A 22,929-nucleotide genomic window follows, 5' to 3' on the forward strand; every position below is an offset into this window, starting at 1 on the left:
TGACTCACTTACTTAACCTGCAGAAGGAAGGTAAAACATGTGAGGGAAGATAGTAGCAGGTAGAAGCATGCAGTTCCCCTTTGGGTCAGCTGTTTTCAGGAAGTATTTTTCCATTCGCTTCTAACTTTCATCTCTGTCGGCCTGGACTTTCAGTGACAGGTAGGTGCATTACTTCTACATCTGTCAGCCTGGAAAGAACAAAGCGGGAAAGTCTGCCAAAAACATCTAGACTTTTTTTTTCTTGAAAGACCCAAACATCATTATTTCCTCTAGTTTTACATTTGGTATCTGAGACAGATTGACTCGTAAGTGTTCCCATGGTCTTTGCATACACACAGAACAATGAGACACTGTCAAACTATGACATTTATTTCACACTGATGAACAAAAAACCAGCTGCCTCTAGGACGGTGTCTCCTCAGAGTGATCCCCAATGTAGTCTGCAAACAGTCACCTAAGAAGCACCTACCAGCAGTAGGCAGACAAAGCTGTCGGCCTCTAGGGGCAAGGCAGTGCAGCAAAATTCAGATATTAGCATACTAACGTCTCAAAATGGAGACAGATGGAGTCAGGATTTTGCTTTGGAATCACTAAGAGAGCGGCTGTTTGCAAAGCTGGAGCCATGAACTGATTTCAAGCAGCTTGAAACTCAAGAGATACCAGAAATGGACAGTGGTTTAGTTCCCATTCAGACAACTCACATTATAAAAGAGTAAGCTAATTCCTTCCCCACAGTGTGTGCTTCATACCAAGGACCATATAGAACCTTGACTGCTTCAAACCTCTATCTGAATTTCTGTCAGCCGTAACTGTTTCAGGCCGTGCTTGTTCAGTCGTACATTCGCAATCACATCAGTCTTTGCAGGCCAGTCTATTAATTTAGGTAGATTTTCCATCTGATCCCCTTCCAAAGTTAAAGGCTCTCATTCTCTGATAAATTAGGGATAAGCAAACAAATTTAACAAACATTTTGGACATACCTACCTATTATAGGAATTCTATCCAGAGCAGCTGGCAGACTTTTAAAAATCTCCAGACATAGGCTTAAAATGAAGATTATTATATGTTAAATTTTTATCCATTACATAGGAGAACATGAAGAAAAAGTGTCATACTTAAGAAAAAAAAAACAGACCACTTGATGATGTATTTAAGGTAGTTGGTCATTGCCAGCTTATTTTTCCTTGCATTATATCAAGGTTTGATCATAGGCAAGATCCCATTTCCAAGTAATCCAGATTCCTCCAACTCATTTCTGCAACATTATTTTACTGCAATGTTCACTTTACCTGTGTTGCTAAATGACTGAACGTCTCATAATCATGATTTTCCTTGGAATAGAAATTTGAGGGTGATGGAAAGAAGAGAGAAGAAACAATACAACCTTAGAAGGAAAAAATCAGAAATTTAAAGTTGCTTTTGGAAGACAAAATATGAAATAACACAATCTAATGTTACATTTTGGTAGTACAAAATTATCTTGACTGCTGCCTTGAAGATGTTTGGCTTTGTTTGCCCTTCACAAACTTCTGCATATATTTCAAGTCCGAGAATACAGAACCCTGGAAGATGAAGTTTTCAATTCATAAGAGGGAGCAATGAAGCTGTTCAGATTCAGAGTTCTTTTTTTTTTTTTTTTTTTTTTTTTTTTTGCAGAGGGGATGGAAGGCAAAAAAAGAGCTGAAAATTGCTGAAAATTGCCGAAGTTATCCAGATAGAGAATGTGCTCCAGAGCTGTGACTTGGGAAATGAAGGTTCCTAAGAAAGTGACTTACTGAGTTTTTCTTATTAAGTTAAAACTCAAGCTTCGCACCAGAGCAGGCTTTTATTGAAAGCATATTAGTGCAATGATGGATCTTCCTGTTTTAGAGGAAACATCCCTCTAAAATACACTAGGATGACAGCCATGACAACACTCTCGTCTCACAGTAAGTTTTCCTCTGCCTCTATTCAGTAACCCTCATATAAACAACACACAGGCCTGAAAGGACGTTCCATAAACATTACTTAAAATGCATTTAAATGATTACAGCCCCAAACATTTCCTTCCATTTTTCTCACTGCTGTGATCATCCCATGACTTTAATGGCTTTCAATACTATCACAGTCTTTTCAACTTTCTGTTTTATACCAGCCAACCTTTCTGCTTCTACTCTCTTCTTTTTTTCATAATAATTTTATATAACAGTCTACGTTGGATTTTTATACTTTCGGACAACTCCAGACAACCAGCCTAGCCTTCCATGGACCTCAATCACCTGCAGACGCTAATGGGGTATAAAGGCTAGACATGACAGACACGCAGTGTGGCAGGTCAAACTGTATACATGGAATGACTACAAGGCAATGCTTGGGAGGGAAAAAAGAACAATGCAATTTTTAAGCATCTGTCTTTGTAAAGCTACCAAATTCTCTTTCCACCTACAATTTTCTCTTCAGCACCCCGAGCATCTGAAATGTGAAGACTCATTGCAGTTGTCCTGTTTCTCTTGCTTAGTTTCTCTTAGTTAGTCCTTATTAACAACACTGTCTACTCAGCACAGCTTTCTCAGTTACTGAATGCAGAACTCTTAACTCCCATATCTTTCTTAAATAAATCCTCATGGATAAACTGAATTCCAGGTTAAAATGATACTGTACCTCAAGAGTTTTGTATCTCTAAGATCTAGGAAGTACTTCATGACAGTGTGCAAAATCTGTAACAGAGTAAAGATACCATGTCCTTGAACTGGCACAGTTGTGACTAACCCTCTTCTGTTTTCCAACTCAACTGCTAAGTTTTTATAGTGAGTGTCTAGCACAAACTTGGGGCTGCTTGCATACATTTGGACACCATTCCTATCAGAGGGTTTAGAGCCTTGGATTAACCTTCAGGCAAGCAAAGCAATAACTCTTTCCACATGAGAGGCAGCAGTGCAAAAGTAAAAGGCTCTTGGCAAGTTCTGTGATATAATTTACATCTTACAAATGAAGAGGTTTGCTTAAGGTTCCCAGGCAGTCTGTGGCAGCAGGGATTAGGAGTCAGAGAGTCTTGCACCCTGCTCACACACTCCCACTGCACTGGCATGACTGAAGATAACTTCTTGTTCTTGTTGTTTGTTAGATGAAGACTAATACGGAATGAACAGACTAACTATTGGAAAAAATAGCTTGTAGGAATTTATACCTTTTAATTTGCTTTCCCAGTATTTTACAAGTACAATTGTTATTTTTGTAGTTTATGTGAAGTTTTCATGCATAAATAAAAGACACTAACTATTCCTCAGAACTACCAGAGACAAAGGCAATTCATCATTTATTTTCCTTAAATAAACAAAGCTCATTTGTTCTAATTTTTTTCTTCATTTTTGTATATGGTCCTATAACTGTGAAAAACTTAACTATGAATGGAAACCCCTCCAGGGAGTTGAGCAACAATGAGCCACTTCTGCCACTTTGTAATGAAAGGAGAGAAAACTTCTCACTTCTTTGCAAGCCAGATGTCTCCTGCTGCAAAAGTGTTTAATACTGAGACCTCAAAGAGGACAGGGGCAAATGGTAGATTTCTGGAGGCAATATTTCTCCTCTTTTTTGCAAGATCATTTTTTATTTAATTTCAAAACTTAAACTGCAGATATAAATCTGCTCCCAATACAGAAGCTGTCATTAACTGTGTCTCCTTAGAGCTGAACAGAGCTTCCCTACAATGCAAGTACTTGAAATAACATTTTACCTCTTCTGTTTAAAGCACAGACCTGTTTACATAAGTGGGTTGACCAGAGACAGTCTCTGGCCAAACAAATGTTCAAGAAGATTAATGACGAACACATGTTCTATTTTGTTATCTAAAGCAACACCCAAATTCTCGACTGAAAACTAGGCTATGTGATGGCACATAGTGTTAGTGTTAGGGTTATTTCCTGCTTTTGGAGTGTTAACTCGCCATGTCTGCTTTTGTTGCTATTTGGAGAATGCAGCTGGGTTTTTTGTTTGTTTGTTTGTGTTGGGTGTTTTTTTTTTTTTAGAAGGTTTTCACATTGCTAGGCAGAGGGTGAAGTTTCCCTTCTGTGTTAGGACTCACAAATGGAAGTACAGGTGTCCCATGTGTGTGCAAAGAGAGCTTCACTTTGCTGTTCAGCACACAAGATAGAAGCACAAAATCAGTTAACTGGGAAGAATAGCTCAATCCAGCTATCCTGCAGTTGTTAGGATTATATTAAAGTTTACAGCATTGCAAAATGCTATTCACTGGCTACTATAGGGCAAACATTTGTGGCTGCGGCTGTTTGCTCACCGCAGTTACACGTGCATCTAGAATGTGAAAATGGCCCACAGCCTGGAGGCCTTTCTAGACCTCTCATTGCTACTGGATAATTAAACAGCACTAAAGAGAAATCCCTCAGAGCATGGCCATCCATGTTTTTACAGAAATGTAGGCTATTGTATCTAGAAATCTAAAGAAACTTGCACATGGAACTAGAACTTGTTGTGGAACGAGGCATCAGACACCTGCTTTTCCTGGTGGAAGAAACAAGTTGAACATGAGCCAGCAATGCACCTTTGCAGCAAAGACCAACAACATATGTTGAAAGAAATGGAAGAGGGGCATACTGGAGCGAGTCTAGCAAAGGCATACAAAGATGAATAACGGATTGCAGCATCTGACATACAAGGAGAGGCTGTGATTGTTTAACCTCATGAGGAGAAGGCTTGGGCGATCTTATTAATCTGTCTAAATACCTGCTGGGAGGGTGTGATGAAGATTAAGCCATACTGTTTTCAGTGATGTCCAGTGAAAGGATAAGAAGAGATGGTCAAAAAATGAAGAAACTCCATTTAAACACCAGGAAAAAAAATCTGTAAGGGTGTTCAAACACTGGCACAGGCTGCCCAGAGAGGTCGTGGAGTCTCCATGTTTGGCAGTACTCAAAACCCTGTTGGACACAGTCCTAAGCAATCTGCTCTAGCTGGCCCTGCATGGAGCAGGTGGGTTAGTTAAGACTATATCCAGAAGTCCTTTCCAACCTCAACTACTGTGTGGTTGTCTGACTGCAGACCATGTGAGTGAGTCTGTCGCCTTGGGGGTTCACTGATGAAACGCAAAAACGCATAAGAAAGAAATGTCAGAGGTCCTAGAGTACCTGCGTCCCACACGGACTGTGGCTGACTCTCTTACCAGGCAGGAGAATGCTGAAACACCTCGTTGTTGCCAGCCCTACTGCCCACAGTCACTTTTCTCTTTTGGCCTTCCAATATCGAGTACTTCTTGCAGGCTAGCACAGCCCACATAAAGCAGGATGCAACTTCCCTCCTTATAAACATGTCAACCTGTTTCTCCTAGACAAAGACTAGAAGAATAAAAATTTCCTTCAGGTTTTGACTGTCTGGGAGGATGCTTAGAGTCTGTAGTAACAGTAGAAAATATAAAATGGAGGAAGCGGACGCCAAGGATTTGGATCTAACTTTCTGCTCTGTCCGATGTGGTGCTTGTTCCATTAAGGATTGCTTTGCATATTTCAGGATACAGGGCTGAAGTCTTGAGGGCTACGGGGCTGAAGAGTTGAGGTCACTGCTCTTCTATTTCCTGCTGTTTCTCTTCAGCAAAGTGAAGAGCAAAATGAAGTAACATCAACACCTGGACTGCACCAAGGCCCTCAGAGAAGCCTGTCATGCACCAGTTAGTGACCACCTCCATTTTATGGAGGGAAAACCAATGCAAAGCATTAAGCTATGGGCTCCAGCTCATGACTGCAAGAGTTTCTAGTAGCGAGAGTGGAGCAGGGCACTTAACCTCAGCCACATGACTTACAGCCCAGTGTAAAAAAAGGAACCTGTGTGGCTGGGGATAGCACAGAATAAGAAATGGTAGCTGCCTAAGCCACTGGAGTTAGGCTTGCTTGTGTCGGAGCATTAGGGCAGCATGGGAACTGCGTGGGACAGCTAAAAGGCTCCCAGTCATTGGATCTGATCTTGGCTTAGTGTTTGCTCCAGCTATATGTCCAGTCCTTGCCAACTTGTTCTAAATATTTCATTTTGTTACTGGATAGTTATATTTTGTGGGTAGCCACTAGTCAGTTTGAGTTATTCACTTTTAGAAAATACTTCCTCTAGAAGGTACTGTAAACAGAATTAATTTTTAAATAGTTTGAGTTGTTTGAAAGCCATGAGCAATGGTTATTAATATTGGCATAGAATAGGTCACATGCTGGTGATCCAAGGCATGGAAACTGGAGCACTTTGGACAGAACGAATGTTTTTACATTCACTTGCACAGTATCCAGACACTCTGGTGGTAGAAGTGTTAATTATACCCAAGACAGCAAAATGGGGAAGTTACAGGTACTAATACATGTGGTAAAATAAATCTTTAGATGAAGACAATCGTGTATATTCAAGTAATTCCATTTCTGTTGGTTCGTTGCAACGTATCTATCCTGAAGGAGGAGGGGGAAGGAGTTTCTCTCATTGAAGGCAATGGAAACTATGCTTGATATAGCATGCACAAATATGGACATAAAACTGGGAAGCTGCACTGCTACAGCTCTTACAGACGCAAAGAAGCACGCACCCGGATTCCCAAGCAACATACAGTGATGTTTTGACTTGAAACCTCTTGCACCGAAAGTCATGTTTGTGATAAAAAAATGGCTGGTACCCAACCAGCTGGATCAACAAGCCAAGAAAGGTTTCCACTTGGTGCCTGCAGCTTAGTTACCATTAGCACAACTCAACACTGTTCTGCTTCCATTAAAAAAAAAAAAAACCTCTAAGGTTTGCCACTGTTTGGAAAGAGCCTATAACTTCTTTGCACATGTCTAGACTGGTTTACTGCTTTTCAGTGTGACTTCTTGTCATGCTATCAGAGCCAGTACAAGCTTTTCGACTGCTGCTGACCAAGGCAGACTCTGAATAATCTTCAAAGGCAAAGAATTTGCCAGCAACTGAGTCAGTTTAAATTGCCTGCCAGGAATTTGCTGCATGCCATACAATGCAGTTTTGAGTCACCGTCTAAAAACACTCTTGATGAATTAGTACTTAACAAGAAAAAAAAAAAAAGTCTGAAATTACCACTTGATCCTACCCCAGGTCTTTGCCATCATGCCTTTCTCTCTGAATGCAAAACACCCAAGCTGATTTCAGGATAAATGGCTAATGTCCCATTCACTAAGGAGCACAAGCTGGGGCCGCACATTGGCTCTTAACAAACGTGGTCTTTGGTGGAGAGACACAGTATTCTGATGCAACAAGACACATGCATTGCACAGTCCTGTGGAAGAAGAGAGAGGCTGCCTGGATGTGTACAGTCATGAGGACAGTGCCCACACCTCTCACATTACAATCTGACTGGGAGCAACGTGTCTGTGGAAAACAACTAGCAATTCTTTCAGAAATAAAAGTTTTGCTTTACTCACCACTAGGTGTCACGACATCGTCATTTTTAAGCTGACTGCTGAGTTTTTTCTAGGCCTAGGGAAAAAAAAAAAAAAAAAAAAAAAAGCTCAAGATGAAGGCAGGAAGCCAGTGTATTAGCCAAATACCTAGACGGGCTCCAATCTAAATTCTTTTCAGTAAAGTCAGGTTGGTAGATAGCACAGTCAAAGAAAAATGAGAAATCACTTCCAGGCCTTTTGCATATTTGCTGCCATTGCAGCCCATATTGAAACACTAAACATGTCAGGAGTGCAGGTAGCTGTAAAGTTCAGCAAACTTAGCGCACCCCGGAGTCCTCCTATTTGTTTGCCTTACTCGGACAGAAATCAGCCCAACACTCAGCAGAGTTATAGCTCTATTAAGGCAAAAAATGAGTTTTCCCCACATCCATGAAATCCCTGTTCCTTTTTCAATGCCTCTCAGAACAGCTCATTTTGTTAAAAGTTGGTCCACATTACTACTGACAAATTCTGTACTTTTTGTACCTGTGGACACTGATAAATACACAAACACACATAAATATATACATATATTTTAATGAATATTTGCAAGAAAAAACAAACAAATAAATGAACAAACAAACAAAACAGGTCTTGAAATGCCCCCGCAGCTTTCTACCATGCCTGTCCTTAACATTTCTCTTCTTTGCCTCCTTTCCCTCTCTCTGTGATGGACTTGCTTTTCCTGTGCTGCTCCACTCACCGATGAGATGTCACCATCTCCAGCTTCACGGGCTCTTGCACTGGGACTTAATGCAATGGGTCTGTGCTGGCTTCACGTTCATCAGTGCTCTGGGACTCCTAGCTCCTTCCTTGCAAGGAGACAAAGTGACCTTAGGGTACATAGTTGCTTACTAATCCTGAGGGCTGGACACAAGCCAGCGAAGGACTGAAGAGCTCCCTCTCTCAGTGTATCCACAATCTCTTTTAGGTTAATATTAAAAATGTAGCATAACAGCTGTCACCTTGTCAGGAAAGGGACAAGCAAATGATGCCCAGGAGTGCTCTTCCCCTCCTGCCTGCATCGTCCATGTCACATGTAATGCAGAAGGCTCTGGGGTGGGCAGGAGCCCACCAGCTCGGGAAGCAGAAGGAGACACATCTCCTTGGTACATTGGAACAGACGCTCCTGGGCACTTTTGAGGAACTTGGCAACGAGAGGGGACTGCACTGGCTGCCCAGTATGGGCAGATGTTTTTTCCTTTGACCCCCTTGTAAAGTACACATTAGCTGGATGATTTACAGCTTGGTCTTTGAGCCAAGGGAAAAATCCAAACACTGCTGGCTGCAGTCTGATTTTGTTTGACCTCTTAAGTAGTTTAACACGGTACCAGCCTTCTTTCCCATTTTAGGTCTTTCTCTCCCAGAGTAGCAGAAAGGATTCAGCAATATAGCTTCTAAACCTCCTCAGTGCCTCATGTTGGAATCAGGGGATCTTAATTCTCTGCAAGACAGGAGCTTTTCTGTTCCCTTTGCAGCGTGGGTCTTCCCATAGACGAAGCCCTGAAGGGACAGTTGCAAGTGCCTTTTTCTTTTCTAGGTGAAAAAGAGTCGCTTTATCGTAGTGTGTTCTGAGCTTCCATCTTCCTATTCTATATGTTAGGAATTTGAAAATCAAGGTTTGCTCAAGAATTTAAGCCTAAACAGTTTCCTCCATCCTACTAAGTAAAGCCATGCCTCTGGGTGGTCTTGGCACTGAGCTCTCACATGGGGCCACTAAAGGTGATTTTTTTTGTAAGTACAGAACCTGAGAGATTTGATTCATATTACAAATGTGCAATTATTCTATTATATAAATTAAGATTGATTCATATCCCATACTCTGCGTTAAAGCAACACAGAAAGATTCCGCTCATTAGGATTCAGATCGGGACATTTCTTTTAATGGAATGTCATTCAACCCTTAAATGTTTTTATGATGTTTTTATTTTTGTCAGAACCCTCTGTTAATATAATAGTGCTCACCCAATATTCCCTTTGCTATTACAGAAAATGATATATTTTTCTTAATATTTTTCCAGTTCATTTACCCTGGGCATTGGCAATATCTCATGCCTAGTCTGCTTTGCTTTATTTAAAATGGGGAAATGTGATGGTAAAACCACAGAAAAGAAGGGAATTCAGCAGCAGGTGCTGGACCTAAAAGTATTTTCCACTCATTTTTAGATAAAGGAATGAATTTCAAACTAACTGTAATTGATAGCTATTCAGAGTTTATTTATTGATCCTCCTACTTAAAAAATAGGGTGACTTTATTTATTACCTGTTTTAGGGAACTGGAATGTAATACTCCATTACTTGTGGGATATTTCATTTCTATCCCCTGAAGCACAGATAGTAGGTCCCATGCCTCCTAAATCTCAAAATCTAGCATTTGTGCAACTGCATGTTCATTCTTTTCTACACAGTCTGCTCACTTTTGCTCTTCCATGGACAGTATTTTTTCTGGCTCCAAGTAAATTCTTGTTGCCTTGCACAATGGCAAATTAATCTGTAAATCTTTACCCTGTGGGAAGCAGCATCTACCTGATGAGGTGATCAGTGAGAAGATACTGGAAACATCTTCAGGAGATCCACATGTTCTGCTCTAGCCAAAATGATATCTGGACATCTGGACATCAAGAGTAGAAGATATAAATATCTCAAGTATTCTAGGTAAACTAGACTAACTGCTTAGGAGTTAATCCTGGAGAAGTAACACTCCTACAGTCATGTTATTAATGTTGAAACTCAGTTTGACCTGCAATACCAAATCTACTAGCATAAATGGTGCCTGAATTAGGGAAGAGCAGGAGGTTGGACTAAGAATTGCTGGAGAAATTAAATTAAACTCTTGAACTTCAGATCTAGGGGTTGATGAATTTGTGCAGGGTGTGAATTAAAAATCTGTCAGGAAAGCAAAAAAAGTGTCCCATGTTACTTTAGTTGTAAAAGGGTTTAGTTGTAAAGGGTGAAGAGGTGGTATGGTATAGGGGCTAGGATCCTGGTCTTATAATTTAGAGATGTGCATTCAAGCCCCTTCAAGATGACATGTGCTTCCTGTATCATCTTGAGGAAGTTATGTAAAGCTACACCTGTAAAAGGAGTTGTGTGTTCCTGGTCTCTACCTCCCATTGAGGTACCCACTTACATTCTGGAGCAGGCACCTAAGAACATGCTTTAAAAAGCAACAGTGATACAAGGGATGGAAGTCTTGGAGGGCCCACTTAATCCTGGAAACAGTCACTCCCTCATCACTGGGAGCTATTTAAAAAATGCGTGCCATCAAAAAGGCAACTAAGATGAAATTGCAACTAATAGCCAAACAGATGCTTCACAAAAGATGCAATCAACAACAGACCCAAACTTAAAAAAAAAAATTCTTACTGTTTTTCCATAATGTGCCTTAAACAGCAAATGGAAAAAAAACATAGCTGCATGCAAAAAAACAGTTGCATGCAGCTCTTAATGAATGAAATTCAAACAGCTATCTCCCAACTTTCTAATGAGCACCACAGGCTGCTCATTCACAAATGCTGCTGCTCAATTTACTGACCATTTTTTTCCCCAGATTTGTGTGCCTAAAGCATTCACTTGGGACAACGGCCTGATTTTCATAGCAACTGCTCCTATCTTCTTCTGCTGGAATTGTAGTTTTCAGGATCACTAAAACAAGTCTGCTCTTTTGAGTGATTAAAGATGCCTTTTAGTTGCGTAACTTTTAGGCATCCCATATCAGAAATCTTGGGTCAAGTGGAGAAAGTTACAGCAGATCTTAGGCATTCACCATGCCCTGCCAAACCCCAGGGGACACTTTATTCATCAGATTTTATAAACTGAAAATTGTGTCTTTTGCTATCTGGGAGTTGCCTAGTCAGTCAGAACCTAGTGAGGCAGGAACACTGCAAGCAGCACTGGAAACATTTTTTTCTTTTTTAATGGCACATCTCCAGCCAGCTGGATAAAACATGCTGGGCAGCCCTAATGTTGGCTGGTCCAACTTCTTTGATGACCACAGGAGCTGCTGATACCAAAGCAGAGCACAATTTGGGCATCATGAAGAAATGATCTTCCAAGAAAACACAGCTGACCAAAATACACATAGCAACTCGGCCTCGACTAACCTTTTGTCAGCCAGGGTTAACTGGACACACTTGAGCCATCGCTCACTTCGGGCATGCTTTTCCCACTTTGACTTGATCTCTTGGCTTTGCAGAGCTGCCTTGGAATACTAATGGGAATTCAGGTGCTTTTCACATTATATTTATTTATTTATTTATTTATTCCTTTGGTAAGTAGTCATAAATCCTGACCTGCTTGTCTTGTTTCTTTATCCAGGAACAACATGGATCCAGGAATTTTTCTTTGTCCTTTCCTTTTTTTTCTTTTTTTCTTTTTTTTTTTTTTTTTGGCCAAGGGAGTCAGAAGAGATGTGTTGGTGTCTGGTGTCTGCTTTATAAGAATAGCCAATTGTATCTGTTTGACCTAGTAAGGATCAATTTGTCCCGGTAATGGACTGACTGATAGAGATCCATTCATGATCTTCAAGAACTGAAGATGGAGGGTAGCTTATTTGCAGCCTTCTGGGTGGATGCTGTGATTGCCAATCTGTGACAGGTTGTGTACGCTGAGTTTGTAGTGCAAAGAATAACTTCAATATCCTGAGTGAGGGAAGTGACGTTTTATTCCTACCATGTCTAATTTATTGGTCCACCTAAGGATGCTTTCAGAGATGTCAATTTGATGCAGATGTCCTGGGATACAAGCTCCTGTGCTGCCAGTTTGCCAATAATCGAACACAGTTGCCAGCCACTTTCGCTATCACACTACTGTAGTCACAATCAGCAGTGGTGAGGACCTAATCCAAGTGTTTTCTGGACTGAGTAGTAGTAGCTCCCACAGGCCAGTAAACATCTCGCAGATAGTCTCTCTCCTTCCCATACGAGTGTAAATTTGGTGGCTAATTCTACTTCATGTATTTGATAGAAACCACGGGATTTGAACTTAAAACAACACTGTGTAACTCAAGAAATGTTTTTTGGTTCCTCATGCTTCAGAGCTGGCCAGACAGGCAGTTGCCTCCGGCAAAGAAGTGCTGGGAGATGACAAGGCAATCATGGACCCGTGTTGCTGTGTTGTGCCTGTGCTGCTGAGAGAGGTGCTGGGAGGCAGCCGAGGGTTGCAGCTTACGCTCTGCTTTGAGGTTTCCACAACTCAACAGCATCATCTTTATCCACTGCCTTCCTGTGGCAAAGCAGGAACCTGCATCTCAGTTCCCCTTTCTCGCCTTCTTCCCCATGAGCAGAAGCCCCCAGCCCTGTCCAGCAGGCTCTGCTCTCTTGTGCTTGGGTGGCAATACCCAGCATGGCCTCTGGAAGGAAGGGGCACGATTACCAGGCTGTGAAGCAGAGATCATATCAATCATGCAGACATCTATTAAAACACTGTGAAAGGTGACACTCTGCCACAGCTGACTGTCACAAGCATGATCACCCTTGTTTGGACTGACCAACAGGGAGCAGGCATCCTCGCCTGGACTTTTGCCCTGACACTGGGAAGAATATCGGTACACATGTATGGCCCAACCATGGCAGCAAATTAATCTGCTTTCCTGCCCAAGTACCTGTGGCGTCAGGGGGACAGTAGAAACTCTCCTCAGGAGGTGGTAGAATTTAAATCACTTCCAGGAGACAGCAAACCAAGCAAAGGCTATCTCAAGGGGAAGTGGGAAACCCAAAGGGACAGATAGTCCTTTCACATAAATACAGGAACTTTACAATTTCTCTCCCTTATTACAAGGAAGTTAGTGAGGAAGAGCAGAAGTTCTCCTGAATCCACTGGGCCAGCATTCACTGCCAGTAATGATTCAAATCCCAGATGCTTCATTGCCTTAAGCAGACTGAAGTTGCTATAATGATATCGCTAATCCCTCACAGCATTGCTAGTTTTAAAATCCAGATGATAACATGGGAGGAACAAGATGTATGGAAAGTGTCACATGTTTTCCTTCTAACTTACCTGCCCTTTCTCCCTGATGGTTGATCTGATGTCCCTGATGGTTCTCCCCGATCCTTGCTCTGAGTGCCAACTAGGTCATATGAGGCAAACTATCTATTAAGCAGATTTTTCTCACCAGACATTGGCAGCAAAAATTGAATATTACATCTCTTACCAGACATTAATTTCTGGTTCCTTGGCTCTGGCTCACAAATGTGGTAGCCAGGAAGTTTTGGCATTCTTTTATCATGAGTATTACTCAAAGTTATAATTTATTTGAGCTCCTGTGTTCTTCTTGTCTTGACTGTGATAAAACAAAATCAAGAGACATCACATCTCTGTATATGACCAGGGAAAATACTGACAAATGTGAAAAGACAGAAGGGACAGAACTAGGAACAGGAGGAGGTGTTAGAAAATTAAATGGATGATGGATTAATATGCATGGAGTTAACTTCACAGCCTAAGGTAACACAGAAGTCTTTTTGAAAACATCACTTTGAAATTAGGTGTTTCATACTTCAGAAATGGAAGGACAAATGTGGTGTTAACCAAGTGACATATCCACTTATTAACAATGAAACAGCTTTGATTTATAATATGAGCTTGGATTTATTCTATGATTGCTCCATGCCTGTGCATACACATTGAGATGTGAGGGTTTAGTGGAAACATTTGTTTCTGTAAAAATTAGTTTCCATGCTGATCAGGAAACCTCCCACTGGATTACATGGCAGTTCCTTAGTTTTACAGCTGCTCCACAGTTATGTGGAACTGTTTTACCCTCAGAACACAGTCCTTAACCTGGGCTCTCAGTGGAAACAAATTTAAGGTTCTATAAAGCCTATATTTGGCTTGCTTGGCTGCTAGCATATGCTATTCTCAATCACCAAAAGGTAGTCCTTTAAATCCACCCTGCCCTGTGCCAGTCAAGATGTCTTCATTAAATAATCTTTTTGACTGCCTATTCAGAAATGTTTTGAAGGCACAGTCTTCAAAAAGGGAAAGTTTGCCAAGAGGAAGTGTATACACCATTCTCAAAAGCATGTCCTAGGATCAACAGAAATGGGGACTTAAAGGAGACACAGAAAACCTATCAAAGTATCAGGATATTTCTGTGCAAGAGTTTAATTACAGGAGAATTTCAGACTGTAACAATAGGATCAGGATGCTATTATAGAGCAAATTTTGATAGAGTCTAATAATGGAAGAGTAGCATCAGTGAAGACAACACATCAAGATGAAATTTATGCCTGACAGCAGATTACAAAGTAAAGATCCTAAATCTTCACCCTGATGCACCTTTACTTTACACACATAAGGAAAAAAATACAGGTCTCCACCAACGGTAATGTTAACAGGATTAGAAGGTATTGTGCTTAATACATGCCCAACTTGTTCTACTGCTTCCACTGTTGAAAAGACTGAGAAGAAAGTTTAGTTATGTATTCTGAAATTATGTCATGCCTCAAAAAAAGTTTAGAGAAACCCTGCTGCACTTAATTGTGTGCAACAGGATTAAATTTGGTGCAAAACCAAACTTTGGCCCAGCATCTGTACTAAAAATATAGCTGTAAAGGGAAAAAATAAGAATGTTTTAAACAACTTAGCATTTATTGGACGTGAAGAGGTCTGAAGAGCGCTAAATGGAAAATGGCAAACATCTTGTACAAAAATAAGAATTGTCCCTCCTTCGCAGGCCTAGATAGCTTGCATGTGTGGTACAAAAAATGTGTAATGGAAACCTGGGAAACAAAGGCGGCTTGTCAGGCCGAGGAGTCCAGCTGTTCGCAGACCGTGAAAGAGAGAGCAGACTTTGTTCGATGTCTGCAGATGTTTCCAGATTTTCATCGTTCTAAAATTTATATTCATTTACCTAATCAATATAAAATATCTAAGGGGAAACGTCTTGCCCAGTGGATACAGTTGAGGCAATGAAAAAAACAAAATATTTAAACATTGCCAGGCAGTAGGGCTGGTGGCTCACAGTCAGAAGTAGATGAAAACAATGACTGGAGACAACCCTTGCTGGAAGCAGAAATGAATATTCGTTCCTCAGTTACACTCGTGCCACTCTGCTAGCTTTACTGTAGTGCAGTGTAACTGAAGTGCAAGCCATCCACTAGGCCCAGTCTTGCAGAAACTGGGACAAACTCCTTTTACACAGCTACACTCTTATAAAATAATACTCCCTTAAAAGAGGATGGATGGCTTTCAGAATCTTTTGCCTGAGAAGTTTAAAGTACACAAGAAGTCCTGCAACAGAAGTGTAGGAAGATGAACTACTGTGGGTCACATGAGGCTGGACTGCAGGAAAGGCTGGATAAATGGGGAAACTGTGTCTCTCGGGTGGGCTGTTTTCATGGTATTTGAAAAATTCCATACAAGTAGTGAGTCTCTAGTGGTAAGGCCCTGTCTTTAAGTAAATGACCAAAAAAAAAAAGCAACACTCTAACTTCAGTGGGGTCAGGATTTAATCCCGTATGTCAAGTAGATACAGATCATATTTTGGCCGGTGCGCACTTCATCCCTTTGCCACATATCTCACCTCTGCATGCAATCTACTGCAGAGACTGTACTAAAAATTGGTATTACTTCTCCTCAAAGGACACTGATACTTGAAGCACCCCATTTCAGAGAAACAAATCAGGGAAATCCCTTTACTAAATTATTCTTAAGGGCAGATGAAGCTCCAGTGTGAAAGGTGACCTAAACAACTTTCACCGCCGCTCTGTCAAGCTAATTTGCATTGTGTGATTAGGAATACCTTTCCTTTTCTGCCTTGTCACATGCTGACATCAGTTCAGCCATGTGGGAAAAAGTACGAGAACAGTAGCACACCCTCTGTGAATTTGATGAGAACCGAGATATACTGGAAGCCATGGCAATTTGTGTGTATTTTCTGATTCCTACTACTACGATGATGAAGAAAGAACCTTCAGCTATATATGCCTCTTAACTACTTCTGGAAAAGACCAAGCACTACATGTGCTAAAACTTCTGGAGAAAAGAAATTTAGTTAAATAATTATCCTTTTGAAAAGCAAAGTCCCTTTGGAAAGAATTCAGAAGTTTTGAAGTGATCCACAGCTTCCAAAACATGAAGTGCTTCAGTAAAAGAATATAAGTTTGCCTGCTCTACTGTTATACATACTTCAACTTAAAGGTTTCTAATTTTCCTCACATGTACAGAAAAACAGTTCAATTCACTAAGATTTGCATTCAGGATTCAAATCAAGTCAGTACTACATAAGATCAGACTTTGGTAAATATATATTTTAGAAAATAACGGACAGAAAACTGGCCATGCTGAAGTATGTTGCCTGGAATTCAGGGATGATTAAATGAGGAGGGAAATCACTGTGGTAGGAATTTGCTACAGGCAACCTGATCAGGACGAGGAAGTTGTTGAGGCCTTCTACAGACAGCTGGAAGTAGCCTCATGGTCTCAGGCCTGGTTCTCATGGGGGACTTCAACCATCCTGACATCAACTGGAAAGACAACACAGCCAGGCACAAACAGTCCTGTAGGTTTCTGCAGTGTGTTGACAATAACTTTTTAACACAGATTGTGGAGGAGCCAACGAGGAGAGGTGGGCTGCTGGACCTCATACTAACAAATAGAGAGGGACTTGTTGGAGATGTGAAGATGAGGGGGCAGACTCGGCTGCAGTGATCATGAGCTGGTTGAGTTTAGGATCCAGCGAGGAGGAAGCAGGACTGTAAGTAGCCTTGCAACAATAGACTTCAGGAGGGTCAACTTTGGCCTCTTCAGAGACCTCCTCGGATCCCATGGACTAGGGCTCTGGAAGGAAGTGGGGCCCAAGAGAGCTGGTTAGTTTTCAAGCAGCACTTCCTCCACGCTCAAGAGTGGTGAGTCCTTTTGAGCAAGAAGTCAGGCAGTGCGGGCAGCAGGCCTGCGTGGATGAGGAAGGAGCTGTGGCAAAACAACAGAAAGCAGCATTATACAGAAAGTAGAAAAAAGGACAGGCTCCTTGGGAGGAATATAAGAATGTTGTCAGGGAATGCAGGAATGTGACAAGGAAAGCTAAGGCACAATTGGAATTAAATCTGGCAAAGGATGTTAAAAATAACAAAAAGAGCTTTTTCAAATATATCAATCGTAAAAGGAAGATTAGGCAAAACATGGGCCCACTGGTGAACAGGGTGGGTGCTCTGGTTATGAAAGACAGTGAAAAAGCACAGTTACTGAATGCCCTCTTCGCTTCAGTGTTTACCAAGGGCAGCCCTCTGGAATCCCAGACGCTAGAAACCAGAGAAGGTGCCTGGAGAGAAGAGGACTTACCCTGAGTAGAGGAAGATGGGGCCAGAGAGCAGCTAGGGAAGCTTGACACCCACAAATCCACGGGCCCTGATGGGATGTACCCCAGAGTGCTGCGGGAGCTGGTGGATGCCACAGCTAAGCCACTCTCCATCATCTTTGAATGGTCCTGGAGAACGTGGGAGGTGCCAGAAGACTGGAAGAAAGCCAAAGTCACGCCAGTCTTCAAAAAAGGCAAGAAGGAGGACCCAGGCAACTACAGACCAGTGAGCCTCACCTCCATCCCCAGAAAAGTCAGGGAGCAGCTCGTCCTGGCTGTTGTAGCTAAGCATCTGGAGGACAAGAAGTAGTAGCATGGATTCACCAAGGGGAAATCATGCTTGACTAAACTGATAGCCTTCTATGATCAAATGACCGGCTGGGTAGATGAGGGGAGAGCAGTGGATGTCGTCTATCTCAACTTCAGCAAGGCTTTTGACACCATCCCTCAACAACATCCTCCTGGGCAAGCTCTGGAAGTGTGGGATAGATGAGTGGACGCTGAGGTGGATTACAAATTGGCTGGGTGGCAGAGCTTAGAGGGTGGTGATCAGCGGTGCAGAGTCTAGTTGGAGGCCTGTAGCAAGGGGTCAGTCCTCAGTCCAGTCCTGTTCAATTTATTCATCAATGACCTGGATGAAGACACAGAGTGCTCCTTCAGCAAGTTTGCTGATGATACAAAACTGAGAGGAGTAGCTGATACCCCAGAGGATTGGTCCCCCAGAGGAACTTGGACAGACTGGACAACTGGGCAGTGAAAAACCCTATGAAATTCAACAAGGCCAAGTGCAAGGTTCTGCACCTGGGGAGGAATAACCCCAGACATCAGTACAGGCTGGGGACTAACCTTCTGGGCAGCAGCTCTGCAGAGAAAGACCTGGGTGTCATGGTGGACGACAAGTTGACCATGAGGCAGCAGTGTGCCCTCGTGGCCAAGAAGGCCAATGGGATCCTGGGGTGCATTAAGAAGAGCGTCTCCAGCAGGTCGAGGGAGGTGATCCTGCCCCTCTACTCAGCCCTGCTGAGGCCGCATCTGGAGTATTGTGTCCAGTTCAAGAGGGATGTGGATCTACTGGAGAGTCCAGCACAGGGCTACAAGGATGATCGGGGCCTGGAACATCTGCCCTATGAGGAGAGACTGAGGGAGCTGGGCCTGTTCAGCCCGGAGAAGAGAAGGCTGAGAGGAGATCTGATCAGTATATACAAATACCTCAAGGGAGGGAGTGAAGAGGATGGTGCTGGCCTCTTTTCAGTGGTGGCCGGTGACAGAACTAGAGGTAATGGCCGCAAACTGAAGCACCAAAAGTTCCTCATGACAGTGAGGGTGACAGAGCACTGGAGCAGACTGCCCAGAGAGGTTGTGGAGTCTCCTTCTCTAGAGATCTTCAAAACCTGCTTGGACGCAGTCCTGTGCCATGTGCTCTAGGTGACCCTGTGTGTGCAGGGGGGTTGGACTAGTTGATCTCTAGAGGTGCCTTCCAACCTTAACGATTCTATGATTCTATGATCACAGTGTATTGCTCTGCATACCCACAAGAGCAGATAGCTTTATGAGCCTATTTTTTAACGATGCTGAGAAGCATCTTTCGACCACATGGCAGTACAAGGGGAAAGTGAAGTGAGGTAAAATGTACATTAACACTCTGTCCAAGGTCCCTTTCCAAAACTCAAGCTTCTCAAAAGCCTACAAGTAGGCTTTAGTTTGTCTAATTTTAAGAGTTTTCTAAGGATTTCTATATTATGTCTGCAGAAGAAACAAAGTTTTAAAGCTTTTGGAAAAAGGAACTCTCTTAAATCTGCAATTATATTGAACCCAGTATACCTGCAATCGGTATACACCTTTACCCATAACCAGGGATTCTGTTACTGATTCTACTTTTCCTAATAGTGAAAATGCAAGCATTTAATCATCTTTGTGCCCCAAATCCTGAGTTACAACACTGCATCAACCCCAGTCTCTTTGCACAAACGTACATGCACATGCATATGCTTCTTTTCTAAATAACTCATGCTCACTCTCATAAAGACTTTTATTTCTGTAATTCTTTAAAGAACAATCAGTAAGAAAACAACAACAAAATCACTGTCCTGCTGATGTACTTCATGTGAACAGTGGGTACATATGACCAAATAACTTCTGTCCTGCTGTGCAAAATATCTGATGTGAAACTCGCTTTCATTTTAATAGGATCCTTAGCATTCAAAGTAGGCAGGGAGTGAAAAAAACACTATGTTTAAGACAGCAATATACTGCTCACTGTATACTTCAAGATCTCAGAAACATGTTGATTTCTTTCTCACCTCAAATAGCCTTTCTTACATCTCATCTTCTCACAGTCTCCAATTTGTGCACATTTTTTAGTCATTGTTTAATATCTTTTCATAGTATGACTTTCTCAGAGACATCTCTACCTCACAAATCTGAAATTTCTTATTGCTTCACTGTCCAGGGCTGGCACAATTATTCCAAAATGATCTACTTTTCAGATGATTCCCAGATCATTCCCAGACTGTGAGACAGCCTGTTTGTGTGATGGAAAGTACCAGAGGTAACCTTACACCGATATGTTAATTGTCTGCATTTTGCCACATCAGTGAAAAATTCAAAGTAATTTGATTTTCAATGCTCTGCACTTATCTATGCTTCTGTGAGATTGTATCACCCTTGCTTTCCCTTGCTCTCTTCACTTGAGTGCCATCACTGTCATTCCATTCATCTGAAGTTCCCTCTTTCAGCCCTTCACCTCTTCACAGTGGGGCACACTCCCTGTACTGCTCACCTTGTCTTCTTGAAGACTTCTCCAACTTTCCAAGCAAGGAGCTGGATATAGATGCCTTACTCGCTCTCTCAGTATTCCTGTGGTGAATGCAGGATATCTGTAAGGAAATAGTGTGATAGTGTGACAACACTAAATACAGGCAAAAAAAAAAAAAAAAAAAAAAGAGGGAACTGATTCATGGTAGGCTTTTACACATTTAGAAGCAAAAAGTTATCATTAACCAGCCAGCCAAACATCCATCCGACTGACTTTGCACTTGCCTGAGCTGATCCTTCTGTCCTATATTACAACTTGTCCCCTCACCCTTTGCTTTGGGTGATTTTAAGGCTGCTAAGATCTCGGAGGAAGGAACAATCTTTCTGTTTAGGATGGAACATTTTCACACTATTATGATGTTTTCTTCAGAAAGTTGGGTTCTGACACTGTTCCCATTTAAGTGAACAGGGAATCTCCTACTTCTTTTGACTGAAGCTTTTGTTAGTGGGTGTCTGGAGAGAGAATTTTCTCAGATTTCCCTTGCAGACTTGGCAAGCACGTTTCACTCCTCACTTGGAACTCCCCCTCTCTTATTTGTCTACTTCTATTATTCTCTAAATTTAGCTTCCTCTACTGTTTCTTTTCAGAGACTAGGGTGCTACTTATCTGTCTCCACATAGTCTGTCACTTGTTGCCTTACGGAGTTCATAAGGAGTATCTAGAAAGTAAGGTATTTCATGAGAGTACAGAAAAGAGATGCTTTTCATAGGAGTGCAGCACAGATATGGACAGGTAAGCGAGACAACAGAAGAAAAGAGAAACACAACCTGTCATGGTGCAAGATGAATGCCAGTAGTTCTATATTAAATGTATGTTTCTGGGAATTTTAAAAAGCCAAAAGTAATTAATATTACTTAAGCTCTTTTTTTTTTAAATGATACATGAATATTCCTAGGACCTTCCACATGAACACTGTTGGCATTCACTTAAATATTCTTCCATGTGGACTCAGCCATTGAAAATCTCTCGTAGGTTTGCTTTTTAGCGCTTGTTTTTATTCAGCAGTTGGCTCTTTTTAGTTCATGCTTTATGAATCATATAATCAAATTGCTGAGGAAAGAAAGTTGCCTTAACAGGAAACAAAAACAATTTCAAATCTGCTCAAAAATTGCACTGTAACTGGCTTCAGTCCTGAGGTGCCCCCTGCATTAAACAGCAAATCTATGGTAAGGGGATGTAGAAAAGAAAAAAACAAGTCAGACATGTCATGATAGCTGAATTTGAACCTCGTTCAGTGAAAGATAAATCACATGATTCTGTTCCCTTAACTAGTATTAATGCAGACTAACACCATCCTAAATAGTGGACCTGTCCACTGTAAAGATTCCAGAGCTCCTATGCAATAAGAAAGATGCAAAGAAATATGCTTGTCCAGGATGACTTTGTGTCTTTTCCCAACCTTGCTATCTTATATATATATATATATATGTATATATATATAAATATTTTAAAAGGCTAGCCTTCCAGTCCTTTCCAGATCTGAGATAATTGTTTAAAAGTTCCTTTCTGAAACATGATAGCTCTTACAAGGCTGAGTGCTCTTGCCTACCATTGAATTATTTTGTTTTACTCCAGTCTTGCTGGAGTTTATAAAACAACAAAAGCACATAAGAAAAGACTGTTTAAGGTTACCTGAAGAGTAAACTAAGCCATAAAATACCTTGCTAAATCAAAATAGACAGATCTATTTGCACGTATATGTTTTCTGGACCACCGTCAACTATGCTAGTTTTTGAGAACTCACAAATCCTTCAAATGAAGAAGAAGAAGAAATCAAATTTGTTCTATATTAGGCAGTCCTTTGGGCCTACAGTAAAGGAAATGCTTCATCGCTGATACCTGAAAAATGAAATTAGCAGTCGGCATGCTCCAAGAAAAAGGAAAAACTACTGAAGCTAAAAAGACCCAGAGGTAGTCCAAAAATTCCTTTTTTGGTGTCCATTTTGTCAATTTTGTGCTGTCAATTAGGATGCAAAGAGTTCATTGAATGTGTTCCTTCTGCATTTGAGATGCCATGACTAAAACAGCTTTTCTAAGCCTTCCTGACACAAATCTGATGATGCAGATTTTATGACACAAAGACAGCCTGAAAGCAGGACTGCTGTCTGCAGCACTGCCAAAGCCCTGTTCTCCGCGGTGTGCATGAACCCACACTGTAGACCAACACTTGCTCAGGTGTGATCAGCAGAATTGCAGCTAGTCATGACACCAGCTTTCACTGGGAAATTTTAGCAAAACAGCTTCCAGTGCTCAGTTTTAATGCCCAGGGGCAATGTCGCAATGTTTTTGCAAGTCTCAAGTGAAGAGCACTGCCTAGTTATGACACTCCAGTAGCTCCGTAAGGACCATTGGTTATGCCTTGCTCGTTATAAGCAATACTAGCACTGCAAACTGTCCCACTGATTTCA

The sequence above is a fragment of the Tinamus guttatus genome, unplaced genomic scaffold (assembly GCF_059628265.1).
Source record: "Tinamus guttatus ecotype Peru unplaced genomic scaffold, ASM5962826v1 Tinamus_guttatus_pri_ptg000035l, whole genome shotgun sequence".
Classification (NCBI taxonomy): Eukaryota; Metazoa; Chordata; class Aves; order Tinamiformes; family Tinamidae; genus Tinamus; species Tinamus guttatus.